The sequence below is a fragment of the Benincasa hispida genome, chromosome 12 (genome assembly GCF_009727055.1).
Source record: "Benincasa hispida cultivar B227 chromosome 12, ASM972705v1, whole genome shotgun sequence".
NCBI classification, from domain to species: Eukaryota; Viridiplantae; Streptophyta; class Magnoliopsida; order Cucurbitales; family Cucurbitaceae; genus Benincasa; species Benincasa hispida.
The window spans coordinates 51,352,687-51,373,449 of NC_052360.1; the positions used below are offsets into that span (position 1 = coordinate 51,352,687).

Genomic DNA, 20,763 nt, shown 5'->3' on the forward strand with positions numbered 1-20,763 from the left:
CATTTTATTTTTATCCTTCCTAACTTTCATTCCAAATACATATTACTTAAAACCAGAATTTCAAGTCTTTGCTTCATACACAGTTTTCTTAAATATATATTATATATCAATCTTGAGGTCAGAGGTTCGGTTTTCTCATCCAATATATAGGTATAACAATTTTTTGATATTTACCACTCGTAAGAGACTAAATTAAAAATATTTATATATATATTTTCAAATGGTAGAGATTGGAGTTTGAAACAAAATACATTACATAAACAATTATAGTTTGGTCAAACCTTTTTAACTAATCTATAATATTCGGGGTAAAATTTATATCACTGTTTTGTATTGGTAATTCTTATAAAAAGTTCAAATTAGGAGTAAAATGTATGATTTTTATTTCCTTACAAAGTAATAAATTGCAATGAAAAGAGAACCTTACACCTTAAAATTCTTATTAAAATCAATTCAATTTGCTGAAGGAATTCCTTGATATGGATCGCTGAATGTTGCAATATTTCCAGGGCTTGAAAATACGATCTGTCAAAGGAAGAAGGGAATGTTAAGGTTGGATAGACACAATCTAATTTAAGATTTAATTTAAGTTCAGTAGATTAATTAATTTTAAAAGATATTCGATTACTTTTAAAAGGCCACTAGACACAAATTAAAAAATTCAGAAAAATGAGATTAAACTTATGATTTAACCTAATAAATATTTTTCCTATTTTTTTAATTTATAAATTACAATTCACGAAGATAATAATTGAGATTTTTGTATTTTATCTCTTCATTAAAACCGAACCATATACTTACTTGATAATCTCCAATAGTGTGTGATTTAAACCAGCGGAACAATAATCAAAATAGTATATCCAAGTGCGTATGAAACTTCAATCAAATCGAGCTCGAGTATCTTGCTGAAACATAAAATTTTCATTGCAATGCATTTATAGCAAGCATATGTTTAATAGCTTTCTTCCAAAATGTGACATGAACAAATGATAAAGATTCTTTACTCTTATTATTTTATGAAATTCTTTCTCCAACACTCATATGTTTGATAGTAATGAATTCCAATATTCTCTAAATGTTCCACCACTACAAATAAGAAAGAATTTTCATTTAATTAGTTCTTTTTAAACAAGAAGGGAAAAAAGTAAATTAAAATTACCATAAAGAAATCTTAAAAAGATTTAGTGGAGTTTATTAACCAAAGTCTTGATGCTGCAACCATGGCTGTTGTTACTCTTATTTATGATGGAAGGCATCCACCTGGAAATATTTTCCTTCATAAAATCAGGACTTAGACGATGTTCGTCATAACGTTGATCCGGTATTGATATGAACTAATGAAATAATCAAATTAAGACATTATTAGTTAACTTTGCATTTATTGTGTAAATACAATAATAAAATTTTCTTTTTATCAAAGTAAATATAGTTAATTCGACGGTAATTGTACATAACACTTCTTATTATTTATTGTTTTTTTAAAAAAAAAAAAAACTATTTTTCTTATATTAGAAATTTAAATAAAATTTTTGTAACCTGCAGAACAAAAAGACCATTTTCTGCTAACACTATTCACAAGAACCAAAAAAATCTTCCATGAACTCGTGGCCAACAGCTTCTATCATCTCACTGGAATACAAAAATAATAATAATTAATTTATTATAAATTAGTACGTTTCATTATGCGATTATATCACAATTTTCTCAATTTCTCAAGTTGTCGAGCTCATTAAGAAAAAATTGAGGAAAAAATTACCATGATATAATCCTATCATATTTCTTCATTTTCGATAATTTGCGATAGTCACAAAGAAGAAAATTGATCTGATCCTGCCTCAAAATTAAAACCAGAAATGAAGCATGGAAAGAACTAATTGAAGTGATAATATGTTTCTTTTTTTTTAAAAAAAAAAATAAAATAAAATAAACTTCTCCTTCTTTTGTAATAATAAGCTAAAAAATAATTGAAAAAATAAAACAAATTCACAAAGAAAAAAATACCAGAAAAGACATGAACTACCTAAAGAAAATTCATTGGATCGAATTTTCTTCAATCATTACGAAATTCTCTTTTCAATCTCAATTACGAAATAATAAAATAATAAAAAGAAACTCTCTGAACGTCGTACCACTAACATTAAATTAGAGTTAATACATAAATTTTAGAAACGGTTGATTAATACCTGAAGGTCAATATCTTTTACTTTCTTCTGTGCATATTCTAATTGTTGTTCAGACAAAGTAATGCCAGTATAATGACAACCAGTTGCTTTTCACAATTTTCAATAGCTAAGCTTCCCCAACCGCCATCCAATTTCTAGAACATGATGCTTCTTGTCAATTCTTGCCTAACATTAATTAAGATATATATAGAATATAGAATTAATAATGGAAAATAAAACTAATTAAACTGCTCATTATAAATTATGCAATAATTAAAATTGGCAGTAGAATAGAACTCACCTTTTCAATAAGAAGAGATATTTTTTTCAACTGGCAACTTTGAGATCTTGTCTTCTTGTCTATTAACAAAAACGAGATAAGAAAACAAAACGAACACCCATTGTAACTTTTATTCTTGTTTCTTGTTTCTTTCTTTATCTATCTTAATTTTTTTCAATAACCTTTTTTCTTTTTTTTATAGTTTAAAATTATTATTGAAAAAATTAGTTATATTTATTTCTAGGTATTTAATATAAATTTTAAAGTAAAAAATGATAAAATGAGAAGCTTGATTTCATTGATACAAAAATTATCTTCACAAGTTGAAAACATTATAAAAATTGAAAAAAAAAAAAAAAAGTTATCAAATTGTTCTAAAGAATCTTAGTTGAGAACTTAGTTGAGATGTTTTGATACACCTTCGGATCCCACTTTTTCTTGAGTACCTGTTAAAAAAGAAATTTTCTAAAAATATATATATTCTCACCTTAAAAATAGCGCACGGTATGTCATTGTTTCATCCAAGAATAAAGAAAAAAGTTGGTTGCTCTAAAACACAACAAAGAATCCAATGATATCTATTAGCCAACAAGATTAAAGAAAAAATGACACAAAATTTAAACAAATGAGCTTGAATAATTGTTTTTCTTTTCAATTATTCTAATATATTCAAATTAACAAAATAAATTGCTCTCATTTTGTACATTTAAGTAGTGTTTCTCACCTAGTAGTCTTGATAAACTATTCTCTTTTCTCATAAAGCTAAACAAAATTACAAATTTAATTGAAAATTATCAAATACAAAACTAAGAATTTTGACCTTCAATTCCCTAGCATGAAATGGACTAATTATAAATAATTGGCCATAAGATTAGGTTAATTTAATAACTCATATATCTTATAAAATCAAGTCTCTCATCTTTTCAATTTGTGATCCTCAATTTCAAGATAATACTCTTCGAGGTCACTATTTATACAACAAATTGAGTATTAGGTCAAATTCATAGACGAAAAGAAAAATCCATCCCTAAGTTGAGAGAACGCACTCTAAAAAACAAAAGGTTTCTATTCAAATAGATATAAAAAATTCTCTTAATATCCTAAATGATAATTAACTAGTTAATTTGTGACATACTAAACTAAACACATTAATTAATCTACATTAACATTGAACAAATATAAACTCGAACATACTAATTATCCTATTATTCTCCTCGTCACTATTCTTGAATTTAGATTTTTTTTTTTACTAAATACCCATTTGGGTTTATGCCTTTGGTAATGTATTAAATAAATTTGGAGTCTTATCTCAAAAACAATTGACTATAAGAAGTGTATTTCATATATCTTATAAAGGTTACGAAGTTTCTTAATTTTCTAACGTATAGTCAACATTTATATTGTCTCATTTCTTTTAAAAAGAGAATGAAGAATAAAAAAAAAAAGAAGTAAATATTAATACCAAGTCATAATGACGAGATATATTGGTACGAGCCTGTGTAGGAGTGTTGTTCCTTAAAGCATGTTGTAATGAAGACTTTGCAAAAGCAAAACTGGCTGTAAATAATGGAGGCGTCCACCATCCCCTAAAAAACAATATTAAATGATATATATTTGATTTTTTTAAAATATATGAAAATGAATCAAAATATTTATAAATATAGTAAAATTTTATTGTCTATCGCAATCTACCATAGATGTACTGTGATATTTTACTATTATTTATAAATATTTTCAACAGTTTTATCATTTAAATAATTCTTTTATATATTTACCGAAAAATAAATAAAATTAAAATATAAATTAACAAGTTGATACACATATATACCTTTTCCTCCTTGATTTTGCAAGGGAAGAATTTGTATCTCTGCTGGCAATGAGAATCTACCAAAAAAAAAAAAAAGTATGAAACAAATTCTACCCAAAATATTTTATTAAAGATGGATTAAAATAAACTAAGCTCACCATAAAAAGATTGAGAACATCTTCATCTTTATCCACAACAGAAAAATCTCTATTAATATATGCATCAGCAAGACCCAAATCAGCTCGTGTCATAATCTGTTATTATATTTTTTTATTGATGATCGTTAAATAACACCATAAATTTATGTCATTAGAAAAATGTAAACAAATTTGAAAAGTACCTAAAACTCCATTTTATTGCCCAAAAAATAGAACCTTGACAATTCCAAATGTGTAAAATTGTAGTAAAAACACATTAGAAATTACATACCTTCCAATAAAATTGAGGAGTATGAACTTTTAAAGAGACCTTTAGATCAATAAATTTTTTACTTCTTCCCTCAAAGTTGAACACTGTGCCCCCTTCCTCCATTAAACTGTTGTTTAAAAACCAAGCAACTATGTATATCAGCTTCTTCCCTTTTATAAGAGGAATTTTTTTACTTCCAATCTTGAGGTTAGAGATTTGACTCTTCTGCCTCACACTTTAATTATAATACCTTTGTAAAAATTATATATGCTTTTGGTTTTAAAATTTGACTAATAATTTATGTGTTCTTTTAACAACAACAAAAACCATATACTTGAAAAAATGATAGAAGCAAGCATTAATTTTCTTTTTTAAAAAAATCCAAACAATAAATTTATTGTCAAATGGGGCTATTTTTTGTTTTTAAAAAATCAAGTCTGTCCATCTATTTATATCTTTTCTTTATTATGCACTTTTTAAAAGTTGTTTTGAAAATCTAAAAAAAAAAAAAAAAAAAAAAACTAAAAATGTAGAAAAAGTTATTAGAATTTTACTTAAGAAATCAAAGGTAGAAAAGATTGAAATTATTGTAGAGAAATTATCATAAATAAATAAACGAATAAGTACTACAATGTTCAAAAACCAAAAACTAAGGTTTTGTTTGAAGTCAAAACTTTGTGTTTATTTTCTCTCCATTATCTTATCATATTGGTTAATATATTTCTTTATTAAAAAAATAAAACATTTAATTTTTAGTCAAATTTTTAAAACAATAACAAGTTTTTAAAAATTACTTTTTTTCAATTTTCAAAACTTGGTTTTGATTTTTGAAAAAATATATAGGCCGTCGAACAAGTGAATAACACAAAATAAAGAAACTTAAAAGTGAGAGTAACATTTATGAACTTAAATTTTAAAAATAAAATAACAAATAATTATCAAACCGCGGAATCTAAATAGATATAAAAAATTTATTGGAGTATAATATTAACTTACCTTAATGATCCAGCAGATATATATTGTCTAAGAAATCTAGTGACAAAAAATCGTGCAGTTCTTTCCACCAAAGAAGGAACCATATGTTTTGGATTGTTCAAAAGACTAAAACTTTTTCCCAATACATTATGAGCTGCCATAATACCAGCCTGCAAATATTATTTATATCTTAGTTTTCAGTTCAATTAATTAAATTATTGAAATTTAGAAAAGCACATAACCAAATTATTTACTTTAGGCTTTTCTCAACTAATCTATAGTTTATTGCATTATCAATATGCAAAGCTAAAAAAAAAAGAAAAAGAAAAAAAAAAGAGTAGTATTTAATTGCCTCTAATCCAGCCTCGTGGAACCCGTAACCTGAACAAAAACAACATAACATGTCAAAACTATACTTCATGAAATGCAACACATATATAATAAATCATATAGAAATCATATTTTAGTTTAGATTAAAAATATATGTTACGTAGCTAATATAATTAAAGTTATATGAGAGGGGGAAAACTCAAATTTACAAATTTCAACCAAACATTTGGTTCTAATGTCATTTTTTCCCAAAATTTTATAAATTTTGTATCCTAAATATGTTTTAGGATTCTTGAACACGTAAGTAAATTTTTATTTTTTTTTTAAATAATATTTGAAGTCATAACTGATTAGAGAGTTAAAATTGCAATCCTTCTCAATATTTAAGACAGACTGCAACACTTATTTCCTAAAAAAAAGTTGAAACACTTATTTAAATTTGAGATTTATGAAATTAAAAGTTTTGAAAATTGATATAATTTGACAAAGTTTAATAACTTTCTTTTCTAATAACTTGTAGTCACTTTAATAACTTGTCCTAAAAACTATTTCTAATGATCATGATGATCACTACAACCCTCAATCGTGTTCATATATGTTTGGGAAAAATATATTTTCTCCATGTTTAATTTTAGATCTAACTTCCATTTGATTTGATTGCTAGGATTCAAAATTGTTACACATTTAGTATTTAGTATTTAGTACTTAAATTTTGAGTTTGATTTCAATTTAGTTTTAGATTTCAAAATGTTACAATTTTGTTTAAGTTTTATTTTAATTTGGTCTATACGTTTTAAGATTTATAATTTTAATCTCAATTTTCTACTAAGTATTCATTTAAATCTTCGGTGTTAATGTCTATAGTTAGCTTAAAATAAGGGTTGTTTTCAAATATAGCAAAATGAGCTAACTTATTTACAATGTATTAATATCTATCAGTAATTGATGATAGTAGTTTATCACTATTCATCACTGATAGACAGTGACATTTTATTATATTTGAAAATATTTTCAACAATTTTATCATTTAAAATAATTATGAAACAAAATTTTAAAATTAATTTTAGTAGTGGTGAAAAATAGTAAAATTTAATTACTTATAATTCTTTAAATTCTTTAAAATTAATTAATAGACATTATCATTAAATACTAAACATACTTATTTAAAGAAAAATCAATGGTAAAAGTGTATATCTTTAAACTAAGGAACCAAATTGAATTAAAATACAAATCTCAAGGGTAGTTTGAAATATGTGGAATCAATCGAAATCAAATCAAAATTTAAGGATTAAATATATAACATTTTAAAAGCTAGGAATCAAATGAAAATCAAATAAAAAAAAAGTTAGGAATAAAAAATATATATTTTTCTAATTTTTAATCTATAATTAGATTGGTATTTTTCATTTTCATTTTTTTCCTTTTTTTTACTTATTTCAAAGTCGTAATATTATAAATTAGTTTAAAACATGGCATTTTTATATCCTATATTAGGTAAGTAAAATGGGCAGCTCTTTTATAATTAATAATTAAATGTATGGAAACTTTTTTTTAAAGAATTATAAATATAAAAGTTATCAATGATGGACTCTATCACTAATAGACTTCGAGAGTTGAATTTAAGTTTCACAATATCTACAAATTCTAAGTTTTACATTGTCCTATATCTACTGATACTTAAAACCCGATTTTTATATTTGTAACTGTCCTTTCTATGTTTCTATTGCTATCAAGATCTTTATTCACCAAATTTATTTAATTTAATTAAAGAAAATAAAAAGTGAGAATAATTAAAGGGAATATAAATGAATGACCTTGATATGCTCCACAAAACCAAATTCTTCTGTTTCCTTGAATGGTATGAAGGAGATTTGAAGCCTTTAAAGCTGCAACAGATGGGATTGGATGCCCAGTTGACCACTTCAACAACACATCCTTTGGCTCTTCCTCTGGATTTAAAGTTTCAAGAAATGGAGGATCCCTTTCACCAACATTCTGCATTTTCACAACCCAAACCAACCACTTTTTTCATCTTAAATAATGCCCCATCTCTCCTTCCAACTACAATATAATTATTGATCAATACTTCAAGAAATTCAACTAAAGTTAGACATTGCAACAACAAACCATGGTTGTGTTTTTATTTTAATTTTATTTGAAAAAAAATACATATTCAAAGAAACTAGCGGGAGTCCAATATATAAGTCTCCTCATAACTAGCAGACGAGAACCAAGCAAGCGAACCAAAAGGAATCCCGTCTAGGGATGTAAGCGGTTTGGTCGTTATTCGGTTAAGGAAATACGGAAAACCGAAACCGAACTAGCCTAAAAAAAAATCGTGCCACTTAAGCCGCTCGACTGGTATTTTGATCAGCTTGATTTGCGGTTTACCGTTTAATTGTGTGCACGTGCAAACGACTAGGCCAGCAGAGGGGAATCCACGAATTGCAAATTGTTTTCTTGGGAAATTAAACAAATTTTTGTGCCTATTCAATCTCAAGGATTTTGTGTGCCTCCTGACCAATATAAACTAATGGTTTCTATCGACTTAAGCGTTCTTGCGATTTTTAGATTTTTCCTTGCACCCCCAATCCCTCCCACATCTTCAGAGAGGGAATAATAGAGATTAATAAAATTAACCCCAAAATTATCGAAAGAAACTGTCACTTGAGCAAGATGGTGTGCTGCCCCATGCATAGCTCTCAAATACAGGCAAAAGATATAAGTCGAGAAGCCCTAGACAAGGAAATAATCTCCTCAACTAAACTTTTCAACTCAAAAAGGTCGCTCCCCAAATGAATAATAGCATTAACAAGATTAACAAAGTCAGACTCGACATATAAGAGGAGACAATAAGAAGTACCAACCAGAATCAAAAGATTAGAAAGATTTTTAAATCTATCATTACCTATCAACTTGAACTTTTGAATTAATTGGTGATATAAGTATCTAAAACAAGAGGTCTTGAGTTCGAACCCCTTTTTAAAGACATTCGGTATATAAATCTTTGTTTCTCTCAAATTTTGTTTATATGATAATTAATGTTGAAATCGATGTAATAAATATTTTATATATAGTGAAACAATAGAACTGCTAACCTGGATTATATTCAGCCAGTATGTCAAACACACTTTAGTATTTGTACTTCCGAGAAAGTTCCATGCACCCCATACTATTGGGTTTAAGGGCATAAAATTTTTGTCACGGTGAAGATAAATATCACTGCCAACATTCAGACAAAATCGATTACCATGTCAAGTATAATTCAACTAGTAAAGATAATCATAACTATTTAAATTCTCAATCATTAAAACTAATTTTTTTCGAACAAGAGGCTAATAGTATCTCCACATTATTTTGGAGATACTATTTTTTTTTATATATAGATATAGTCTTTTTAATAGTATAATTGTCTTTTAAAATAAGAAGGTAGTAGTGTCTCTACATTATCTTGATCCTCAGTGTATATATATATACGTACGTACGTATTAACAAATATTTAAATTTAAAACGAGACAAGAAAGGTACCTATAGACATATTGAAAAGCTCCAAGTACTTGCACTTCTTCATATGTTGCTTCATTTCCTAATATTCTTAACGCATCAGGAGCATGCGTTGCTATAACACACGCATCATAATTTTCTTGAAAACCATTTTCACATTTCACAATGCACCCTGATAAATTGTGATGTATACCAAAGGTTAATAATCAATGTTATAATTATCTTGATGGCAAAATTATAGAAATAATACCTTTAAACTTTGTTATTTGTTTTTAAAATATTTTTTTATTTTCAAATATTATCCTTCAACTTTTATAAATATGTCAAAACTACCTTTAAAAATAGAAATCGAGATTTAGACCATATACGTAACAATGGCCTAAAAATGATTTGATAATCCAAATTTTTATTTTAATTAGATCACTACCAAACCATTTCATATTCAATTTTTGTCTAAAGTTCTAAGAGTATATATTCCAAAGATACTTTTGAAACATTTATGAAATCTTCGGAGTAATATTGCAATTTTTGAATGTATGGAGATATTTTTTTTTTAAAAAAAAATAGTAAAGTGCAAGAGTATTTTTTACCATTTGATCTATCCTGATTTCAAAATAAAAATTCCAAATGAAAATGGAAAAGATGGAAAAGAAAAGTATAAAACATTCTTCATTATCTAATTTTCAACTATACTAACCTTCATTGGTTGTTGAGATGGAACAAACTTCTTGAGAGGTTCTTATTTGACATCTTTGACTCGTTAGTACTTCTTGAATCTATTTATATATATATATATTCATTTGTTAATATAAAACCACTTTACACGAAAATTCTAATAACTTGAAATTAGAAATCACTAAATATGTAAAAATCTTCATTAATCCCAAACACTAGAATATCTAAAACGATTAAATTACAACCGTTTTAGATTTACGTCTAGAGACAAATGATCTTTTTTTTTTTTTTTTTTTTTTTTTTGTGATCAAGAGTTTTGATCTTAAGACAATATGTATTTAACATAAGCCTTCAAATCGAAATGAATAGATTCAGAAACTTTAGACCAAACAGTTTTGGAACAATGATGTATTTCAGAATTCACGATAGGGACACAAATTTATACAATGTTAGAAGTTTAGCCATAAACTTTTAGATTTGTGCTTATGCCATAATTCCTCAATTTTAGAAAACGTCAAATAGATATTGAAATATATATATATATAGCATATAGAGAAAAATGTATAGCGTATAATATGCAGCCAAAAAGATTGATCCATGGACAGCATAGTCACTTACCGTGCCCATCTTTTAACCACCTAGCCAAAATCAAACTCTAAATTATGAGTGAAAAGGCTAAATATATTATAAAATAAGGGGATTTTTCAAAAATGAAAATATAAGGAAAAATATTTATATAAAAAGAAAAATTTAATTACAGTTGTGATAGATATCGTTATCAATATCTATTCACATATAGACACTGATAGAAGTCTTATCAGTGATAGAAACTGATAAGTCTATCACTAATAGACACTGATAGAATAATACAAATTGATAGAAACTTATAGAAGTCTATTATTGATACTATCAGTGATAGAAACTAATACAAGTTTATCATCGATAGAAGTTGATATAAGTCTATCAATGTCTATCAATATTTTTTTTTATATTTCTATAAATAGTTTGATATTTTCTTATATGTGAAAATTTCTCAAAAAATTAATACTATTATATATTAATAAAAACTCATGTTATATATATATATATATATATATATATTATATATATATTAATTGCATCACTTTGATGTGGCACGTGTCTTTGACTCTTAATAGATTTGCAGAAGTAATTTTAACATTGTGTTAAGATCATTTATGTCATATTTAAATCACATCAAAATACACCTTTTAACATTTAAAAAAAAAATCGACATTGAATTTGACACTTTAATGTGATGTTTGCATACAATAAAAAAAACACATATTTTAAAGTAGTTTTTATAAACGATGTGATTTTAGTTTTTTCAAAATTATTCTCAAACATACTATACTAAATATGTTTATGAATTAAGATCAACTCACATATTGGATCAAATATCCCCATTAACAATAATTTTTGTATAAAAAAAAAAAAACAAAACAAAACTTGTACCACCTTCTTGATGTAAGAATGTGAACGCTCCTTAACAGTAAGCCATTGTGGAGAGTTGAATAACTGCAAATCAGTAGAACAAGGAAATTGCATATCAAATCACATAATATACGAGATTTTTAAAAATAGAAAAATAAACAAAAATTATTTACACAAAATAAAAAAATTTAATGATTTTAAACTTATATCAATTTCTATTAATCTCTATCAATGATAGACTTATATCAGTTTCTATCTCTGATAAATACTGGTAGAAGTCTATCAGTATTTTTTTTTATTATTTTTATAAATAGTTTGACATTTTTTCTATATATAAAAGTTTCTTTATAATATATACTCCAATATGAGGAGACATTATATACAAATAAATTAGGGAAAAAAATATTTGAGCGTTTAGTTTCCATTGATCCCTAGATTTCAAAATATTACACTTTTAATTATGATGTTTTGAGTTCATTTCAATTTAGTCTCTGAGCTTTAAAATGTTACTATTTTATCGTTAAGGTTTGAATTTTGTTTCAATTTGATCTTAGGTTTCAAGATTTATACTTTTAACCTAGAATTTTTACTAAATGTTTTTCTTCCATATTTTGTGTTAATGTCTATTAATCAATTTAAAAGAATTAAAAAAACTATAATTAATTAAATTTCACGGTTTTGTTTTCATCACTATTAAAATAAATTTCAAATTTCACTTCGCAATTATTTTAAATTAATTAATATAAATTAACGTCAAAATTAGAAGTTAGCTTTTAGTGAAAAATCAAGATTAAAATAATAAATCTTGAAACATGAAAACAAAAATTAAAATAAAACACAAAATTTAAAGGTTAAAAGTGTGGAATTTAAAATTTAGAGACTAAATTTAATCAAACTCTCAATTAGAAACTAAAATATAAGATTTTGAAATCAAATTAAAGGACTAGATAGAAATTGTATGGAGACATCAAATCAAAAGTGTTATTTCAATAAATTAGATGATAAAATAAAAATATATATATATTGAAAAAAGGCAGAACCTGAAGTGCGTAATGATTTCGACAAAGGGATAAAACCAAGAAAGCAGAAAACTTGAGAACTTGTTCTGAAGGACAGGACCAAATTGAACAACACATTGGAACCTACACAAAGAAATATTATTGTGAAATATACACTAGAAAAGAGTAAAAGACATATTATATCTCTCATATGTTTGCCTAAATTATAAAAAAAAAAAAATTAAATTATACCAAAAATATACTTATGGATTGATTTCAATTATACTTCAAACTTCAAATCAAGTTTTTTTTTGGTTTCAAACATCCCCTCTTCAAAATTCATGGATGAAAAAATTTGTAACCGTTAATTATATGAACAAATCTAAACATATAGATAGAGGAAAAAAATAAAGACGTATATTGCATTTATGAACTATACTCGTTATCATCGCCCTCTTTTCAACTATACATTTCCAATTTTTTGTTCTTACCTATATGTTTTGTTTTCACAACTCTAAATCCAAAATTTACTTTGGTACGTGATTAGAATTGTTTTCTTAAATACAACACATAAGCATACACAAACTTTTTCATACATAAATATAATATCAAAAGACTGCCAGGGTTATTTTGAAAAAAAAAAATCAAACTTGAAATCTTAAAATGAAAATTTTCAAAATTCGGGTATAATTAAAACCAACTTCATATATGGTTTGAGGAGTATTATTATTATTATTATTATTAACCTTATAAATAAAATCGCTTTTGAATGTTGCAGTATATTTTTCTATCCTACTTAAAACTATCCTTGAATTAAAAATTTGTCACAAAAATTGTTACCCTTACATTGTCTTCGATCCTAATTTTCGTTCAACATTCTAACAGACTTATTTCAATAATAATTTTGAAATATTTATGAAAAGTAAGTGCCGTGTAATATTAGTTACAACTTTGAAAAGAATAGAGATGTTTTGTAATCAAATTATTTTTATTTGTAAAAAATAGTTAAAAGAATGAATTCTTACGAGATAAGCATTTTGAAATAATTGGGAGTAGCCCATTGACTTGATAAATTGTCCCAATGTTTCATTTCGATCAATGTCTGGATTATTTTCCATAACTTCAAGATAACTGCATATGCATATTACTATTATATTATATGATTTGTTAGTTTAAAACATAATTTGTGTGGAGGGCTATAGTAATAATTAGTAAAACTTAACTTGTTAACATCATCCTCAAATTTGATTATCTCCTTAATCATTAGCCAGAAATATGGATTTAGAATGTTCTTCTTTTGAGCAAAAACACTTGAAAGGCCATTTCGAATACCCTATTCACAGCCTCGTCCTTTGTCTAAACTAACTGAGAATGACATATCTGATGTTTCCATTTCCACACCCAAATCATCGAAAAACTCCATCAAATTTGGATATGTTACCTGTTCAATTATAAAAGGAAAATAATATAAACCATGCAATAGAATTTAATCAACTACAAGAAAAACAATGAAGAATAAACCCATTAGGATCCTACAATATAGTTATAGTTCACATAAGAGATCAAATATAGGTTAAATAATTATAAATTTAGTCCCTGAACTTTTAGTTTTCTATGAAGTAGGTCATCCCTAAACCTTAAAAGTAGACTTTCGAACTTGTGTATAAATTGATTATCTTTGAACTTTAAAAAGTATCTAATAGGTTTCTAGAGTTTTAATTTTGTGTCTAATAAATATAGGCCTACTATATATTCAATTTTTTTTTAAAAATTATTGAACCCTATTAGATATGAAATTGAAAATTAACCATAATAATAGATAATTCAATTTTATGTCCAATAGATTTTATTTCTTTAAAAATGTGTTAACTATAACATAGGCATGTTGGACTGAAAGATCAATATTTGATATTTTAAAGTTAAACGACCATATTAGATATAAAACTAAAAATTTCAAGATGTACATGAAAACTTTTTTTAAGTTTAAAAAGCAATTAGACATCAATATATGAAAGTTCAATCACTGAATTTGTAATTTAATCTAAAATGTATCTGTAAATCAAAACAATTATAAAAAAGTAAAAATATCGATATATAAGAACGTAACTCTCAAAATCAATTATAATTTTTTGTTTCTTTCTCTTTAATCTGGATGATAATAAGTAAATTAATTTTTTTTTTTATAAAAATTAATATTTTTCTGCTAACTGATATAGAGATAGTTTTCTTTAAAGCAAAAATTAGCATTACATAACAATCATTAGTACCAACCAGCTTATATTCCCATGAAAATACTCCAATGACAAATATAGCAATAAAGCAAAAAATATCAATAGATATAACATACTGTAAATTTTTTTTTGTAAATATAGCAAGATTTAAATCCATGGTACCAGATTCTATAAATAATAGACCATATCACTCCTATTTTATAAAATATTGTTATATACTTAATTATTATCCATAAAAGTGTACCCATTGCAATTATCCAAAAAATTTTGATCTTACTAAAATTTAAATTGAGTATTTGATAAATAATGGTGTATTTATGCATGTTTGATAATCATTTTATTTCTCTCAATTTACAAAGATTTTTCATCTATCTTAGATAAAAGAATTGAATTTTAACAAATTTTAAAAGGGAAGACAAGTTTTCTAAAACTATATATATATATTTTTCGTTTTCAAAATTTTGCTTAGTTTTGAAAACATTGCTAGGAATTGAAGAAGTAGATAATAAAACATGAACTTAAGAAGTGAAATTAGTGTTTATATGCTTAATTTTTCAAATACCAAAAAAAAAAAGTCAAATAATTATCAAACAAGACCTTAATTAAATGGTTTAGAAAAAGTAGATACAAATAAAGAAACTCGTTGTTCAAAGGAAACTTATTCAACTACATCATATCGTACGTGGTTGTGCCTTTTTTTTTTTTTTTTTGGATTTTTGGAATTGAGACTTAGAAAAGTATTTTATAGTTTAAGACGAGGATTTTCAAAAAATATAAAAATTTTCTTTTTTTTTTTTACAAACATTATAATAGTTGAATTATGCTTATGTTAATATATAATCGTTGTTAATTAAATAAATCATATTAGACATAGATTTGAAAAACAATCTTTAAATTTCCGTTCAAGTATGAAATGATATTGAGATTATTCCAATTCATAGCAAATAACTTGTTTGTTGTTTAAAAATAGAAAGGGAGAGAAGAAAATACTCGATTAAAGACCATGAAGCCAAGATCCAAATCAAAGCCATCAAAGTTAACAGTTTTGGAATGGCCACCTAAATAATCTTCTTTCTCAAACAATACAACCTCAACTCCAGCTTTAGCTAGAACATAAGCCGAAACTAGACCGCTGATCCCAGCCCCGACCACTGCCACCTTCATCTTCCTCTCTGAACTTTCCAAGAAGTTCAATTCAATTCAGTACAGATGAAGAAGCACAAGGAGAGAGATCGACCATTCAAATAATAAATACAAAATGAAAGCTTTGTTCTTAAGCTATATATTTATGGTGCCTAAACTTTTATCATTCAAAGAACAAAATGGTTAAATTTCAATTATAGTCTTGATGTGACTATTTCGTTTTTAAACTTCCAAATTTTTGTTTAATCAATTTTTTATCTTTCAAATTTGTATTTAATAGATGTCGGTTATTATTTAAAAGTTCTAATATTTAATTGAATGTGTTTTTATATATATTTGAACTTTATGTCATTTCGGGTGATAATATGGGGACTAAAATTTATCATTTTAAAATTAAACTAAATAGTCCCAAATAATAAATTTGTAATTCTTTTTTTTTTCTTTTTTAAAAGATATGTCTACATACTTTACAATTAATGGTAGCTAATGGTCATTTATTGTATTGTTTTTTTTTCAATGGGTCATCTCTCTATCAAAAAATTATTGAAATTCATAAATGAAGACCAATTTTTTTTTTCTCTTGGTTGGGAATCTCTTATATAGTCCAGAATAAATTATAGCTGAAAATAAGATGTACAAGATTTTTTTTTTTAAAAAAAAAAAAAATTGCTACAACAAGACTCTCATATATGTAAGATTTTGTTTCATATATAAAATTCTAATTAATTATGCAATTACAATCAACTTGAGTATAATTGAAGTGTGTTAAGTTAAAACATAGTATTTTTTTTTTACCAAAAGATAATAAGTTTCATATATTGATAAACATAAAATGTGTTAATGTGTACTTGGTCAATGTATATTTAGTCTATGTTGTTAGAGAACTTTTAGGCTGGTTGAGTCCTTCTAGGGTCTATTTTTAATCCCTTGATATCGTATTTATACTTCATACATTTTCTATAAAATACAACTCGTGGAAATACATTCTTAACATGGTATCAGAGTCCAACTAGTGAATTACTACCGACATCCTTCATCCAACTGTGCAACCCCTACTTGTTTTCCATCTGTTCTCCGTTCTCAGTTGGGTGCCTCTATTTTTCGTCCACAAGCACCGGTTGTGCTCCCTCCTATTTCTCTTAGATCAACACGTTGATGTTTGTTTTCTTTCTCTCGATCTGCCACAAGCCCAGCCGAGCCTCACACATGCTCCAGATCTCCCGATCTCTGTTCTCTATTCAGATTAGCCAAGCTCCACTCCACCGCTCGCCCTAACTCTGTCGTGTCCATCTCCACCTCCATCGGAGATCTCCACCACACGAGTGCCCCCTGTTTGTAGATGTTGCGCCAACCCCCAATAAGCTAGCCCACTGGATCTCTGCTTGCGGATCCGATGAACCAAATCAAATCGCCCGCCATGTCATATCCCCAACGAGCCGAGTGAGCAAGATCCAGCTAATTGAGCCGAGCACAAAGGTTTCCGTTGTTGGGATCCTCTTTCGAACCGATTGCATATTTCTCGTCATGTCACTTTTTGGGAGCATACAATGTTCTCTAATCTCTCGACCTTTCATGCTTCTTTTTCAGGTCCTCTTCCTGATGGTTTCATTGATCTTTTTCCTTCATATTCATCTTCTCATAATATTGAGCTTGAGCACTCTATGCTCATCTCTGTTGATCCTGATCCGTCATCTATCTTACCTGGGGAGTTTGAACCTACTTCTTCTATATGATGCTCCACTCGTCTTCGAAACTTTCACTGTTTTTCCACTATCAGTTCCTTGGTTTAACCTAACTCTTTTCATGAGGCGAATACTAACTTTCTTTGCCAGCAAGCTATAAGTGACGAACTCCAGGCCTTAGAAAAGATGCACACATGGGACTATGTTGACTTGCCTCCTGTTAAAAAACCCATTGGTTCCAAGTGGGAATACAAGATCAAGACTTGCTCTGATAGTTCTGTTCAACAATATAAAGCTCGACTGGTGGCAACAAGATACTCTTAGGAATATGGGATTGATTATGAAGAGACCTTTGCACCTATGGCCCGGATGACATCCATTCAAAGTCTTTTGGCCGTTGCTGCAGCCAACAGTGGCCTATTTTCCAGATGGATGTCATGAATGTGTTCCTTAATGAGGCCTTATCTGAGGAAGTCTATATTCAACCACCCTTAGGTGTCTCTCCTCCATCTCAGAAGGTGCGTCTCTTTCATCGATGTTGTATGGGTTGAAGCAAGCTCCGCAAGCCTGGTTTGCAACTTTTAGTTCCACCATTGGTCAACTTGGATTTACATCAAGTTCTCATGAAACGACACTTTTTATGCGTTAGACGGATCATGGTATTATTCTTCTTCTTCTATATGTGGATGATATGATCATTACTAAGGATGATCCTTAGGCTATTTTTGATCTACAACACTATTTTGGCAAGTACTTTGAGATGAAGGATTTTGGGTCATTTAGTTAATTTCTTGGTCTTGAAGTATCAATGAGAATTGTTGGTTACTCATTGTCTCAAGTGAAATATGCTTTAAACTTATTGGTGCGCTCTGGGATCATTGACTCTACTATAACCCTAAAACCACTCGACCCTAGTGTTTGTTTGATTTCGTTTGATGGTGTTCCCCTCAAAGATGCCAATCTCTATCGTCAAGTTGTCGACAATCTTATTTATCTAATAGTAACTCATTCCGACATTGCATATGTCGTTCACATTGTAAGTCAGTTCATGGTTACCTCTCGAAGCATTCATTTTACTACTGTCTTTCATATTTTTCGCTATGTCAAGGAGACGCTAGGACATGACCTTTAGTTCTCATCTTAATCTTCCCTGGTTTTATCTGGTTACTTTGATGCTGATTGGGTTGGTGATCATTCTAACCGACATTCTACCACAGGTTACTATTTCTATCTCGAAGACTCTTTAATTTCTTGACGGAGTAAGAAACAAAGTGTTGTCTCTCGTTCTAGTATGGAGTCTGAATATCTCACCCTGGTTGATGCTACGTCAGAGTTATTGTGGGTCTGTCGACTTCTTGCTCATATGGGAGTTCCTCAGCCATCTTCCACTATCCTTCACTGTGACAATCATAGTCATCCAGATTTCTCACAATGATGTTTTTCATGAGCGTACAAAACATATCGAGAATGATTGTCATTTTGTTCAACATCATTTTTTGAGTAAAACTCTATTTTTACGAGTTGTTTTTATTGTTGAGCACCTTTAGTTGATTCCTACTTTAGCACCTTTAGTTTGAGGGAGAGTGTTAATGTATTCTTGGTCAATGTATACTTAGTCTATGTTGTAGAGAACTTTTAGGTTGATTAAGCCCTTTTATGGTCTATTTTTAGTCCCTTATACATAATTAATACCATATACCTTTTCAGTAAGATACAACTTGTGTAAATACACTCTTAACAAAATGAAAAACAAATTATTCAAATATTTTAAAAATAAAATGATTGTGGTTTAGTTTCTTTTGTTTTGCTTATATATTTGAAATATATTTACAAAAATATTATAAAATTAAATATTAAAAATTCTGTTTTGTTCTTAAAAAAATCATACGAATAAAATAAAATGTTTAAATATATTACTTCTAAAAATTAAAACATTTAATGTGAGTTAAATCTTTTAAATAAATAGTTAGGTAATGTTAGGCCAAAAGGCTAGAATGCAAACTTCCTCCTCTTCCAGCCTAATTCAATAGATTAAAAACTCTTGATTTGATCTTTAAATTATTTGTTCCATATCAATAATGAATTTCTTTTTCTTTTGAAACTCAAACTTCATGAATAAAAGTGTTTTTAAACCCACGTGGATAGTTATTTTGGTTGGCTCTTGATATCAAATTAATTAATCTTAATTAATTAATTAATATTTTGATAAAAACAAACCTACTTTTATTTATTAACAATTTGAAAGTTTTGAAGTGTCTTGGAAAATCTTGATGCATCGATAATATGATATCAGTCGTGGCGAAATCAAAGGTGAAATGAATGACGTGGCACATAACACATACATAGTCAACAGTCAACGTGCTAACGTGATAGATGGTGTGGCACTTCCAATGAGAAAAAAATCTAATCACGGTAGTATGAAAGGAGTCCATATCTCCCCTCTCCATATGTGACATGTGTCACCATCATATTTTTTTATATTAAATTTTTACCGGCCCGACTAATACTTTTAAAGAACCATTACTTCTCTTTTTTTTTTCTAACTAACAACTTTCTCTCTCCATGTTTGATTTATATTATTTTTTATATGCCTAATTTTAACTTGTTCCATTTTATCTATTTCATATTTTTTTCTAACTCTTCACGCTCGCTTTTATTTTTCTTTTTTCACTACTTACTACTTTATTTTTGTCTTCTTTACCAATTTCTTCATTATTTATTTTTGTCTTCTTTACCAATTTCTTCATTATTTTCATTTGAATGTAGAAAAAGAAAGATGTTTTCTATTTATTCTTTTTATATTTGTCCATCTCTAACAACACATGTATTCGTTTTTTTTCCTAACAACTCATATACTCATTTTTTAACTTTTATTTTCAAACTAATTTTACTTCCCTTCTTTATTCCTAGTTCTATTTGTTTTTTTTACTATTTTTTTCATTTATTTTGTGTGCTTTTAAAATAAAACAAACAAGAATAATGACTTATTTCAGTATAGTTATTATATTTATGTTATATTTATATCTATGGTTATTCATTATGATATATTTTATTTGTAACTTTAAATTTGAATAATTAAATAATTTTTTTCACAAACTAATTCAACAATTCATTAA

General features: G+C 27.1%; 1 pseudogene; it reads right to left on the reverse strand.

Moving 5' to 3' along the window:
* Nucleotides 1-453: 453 nt before the first annotated feature.
* Nucleotides 454-16,052, reverse strand: LOC120068055 (annotated as a pseudogene).
* Between the last annotated feature and the right edge of the window lie 4,711 nt (nt 16,053-20,763).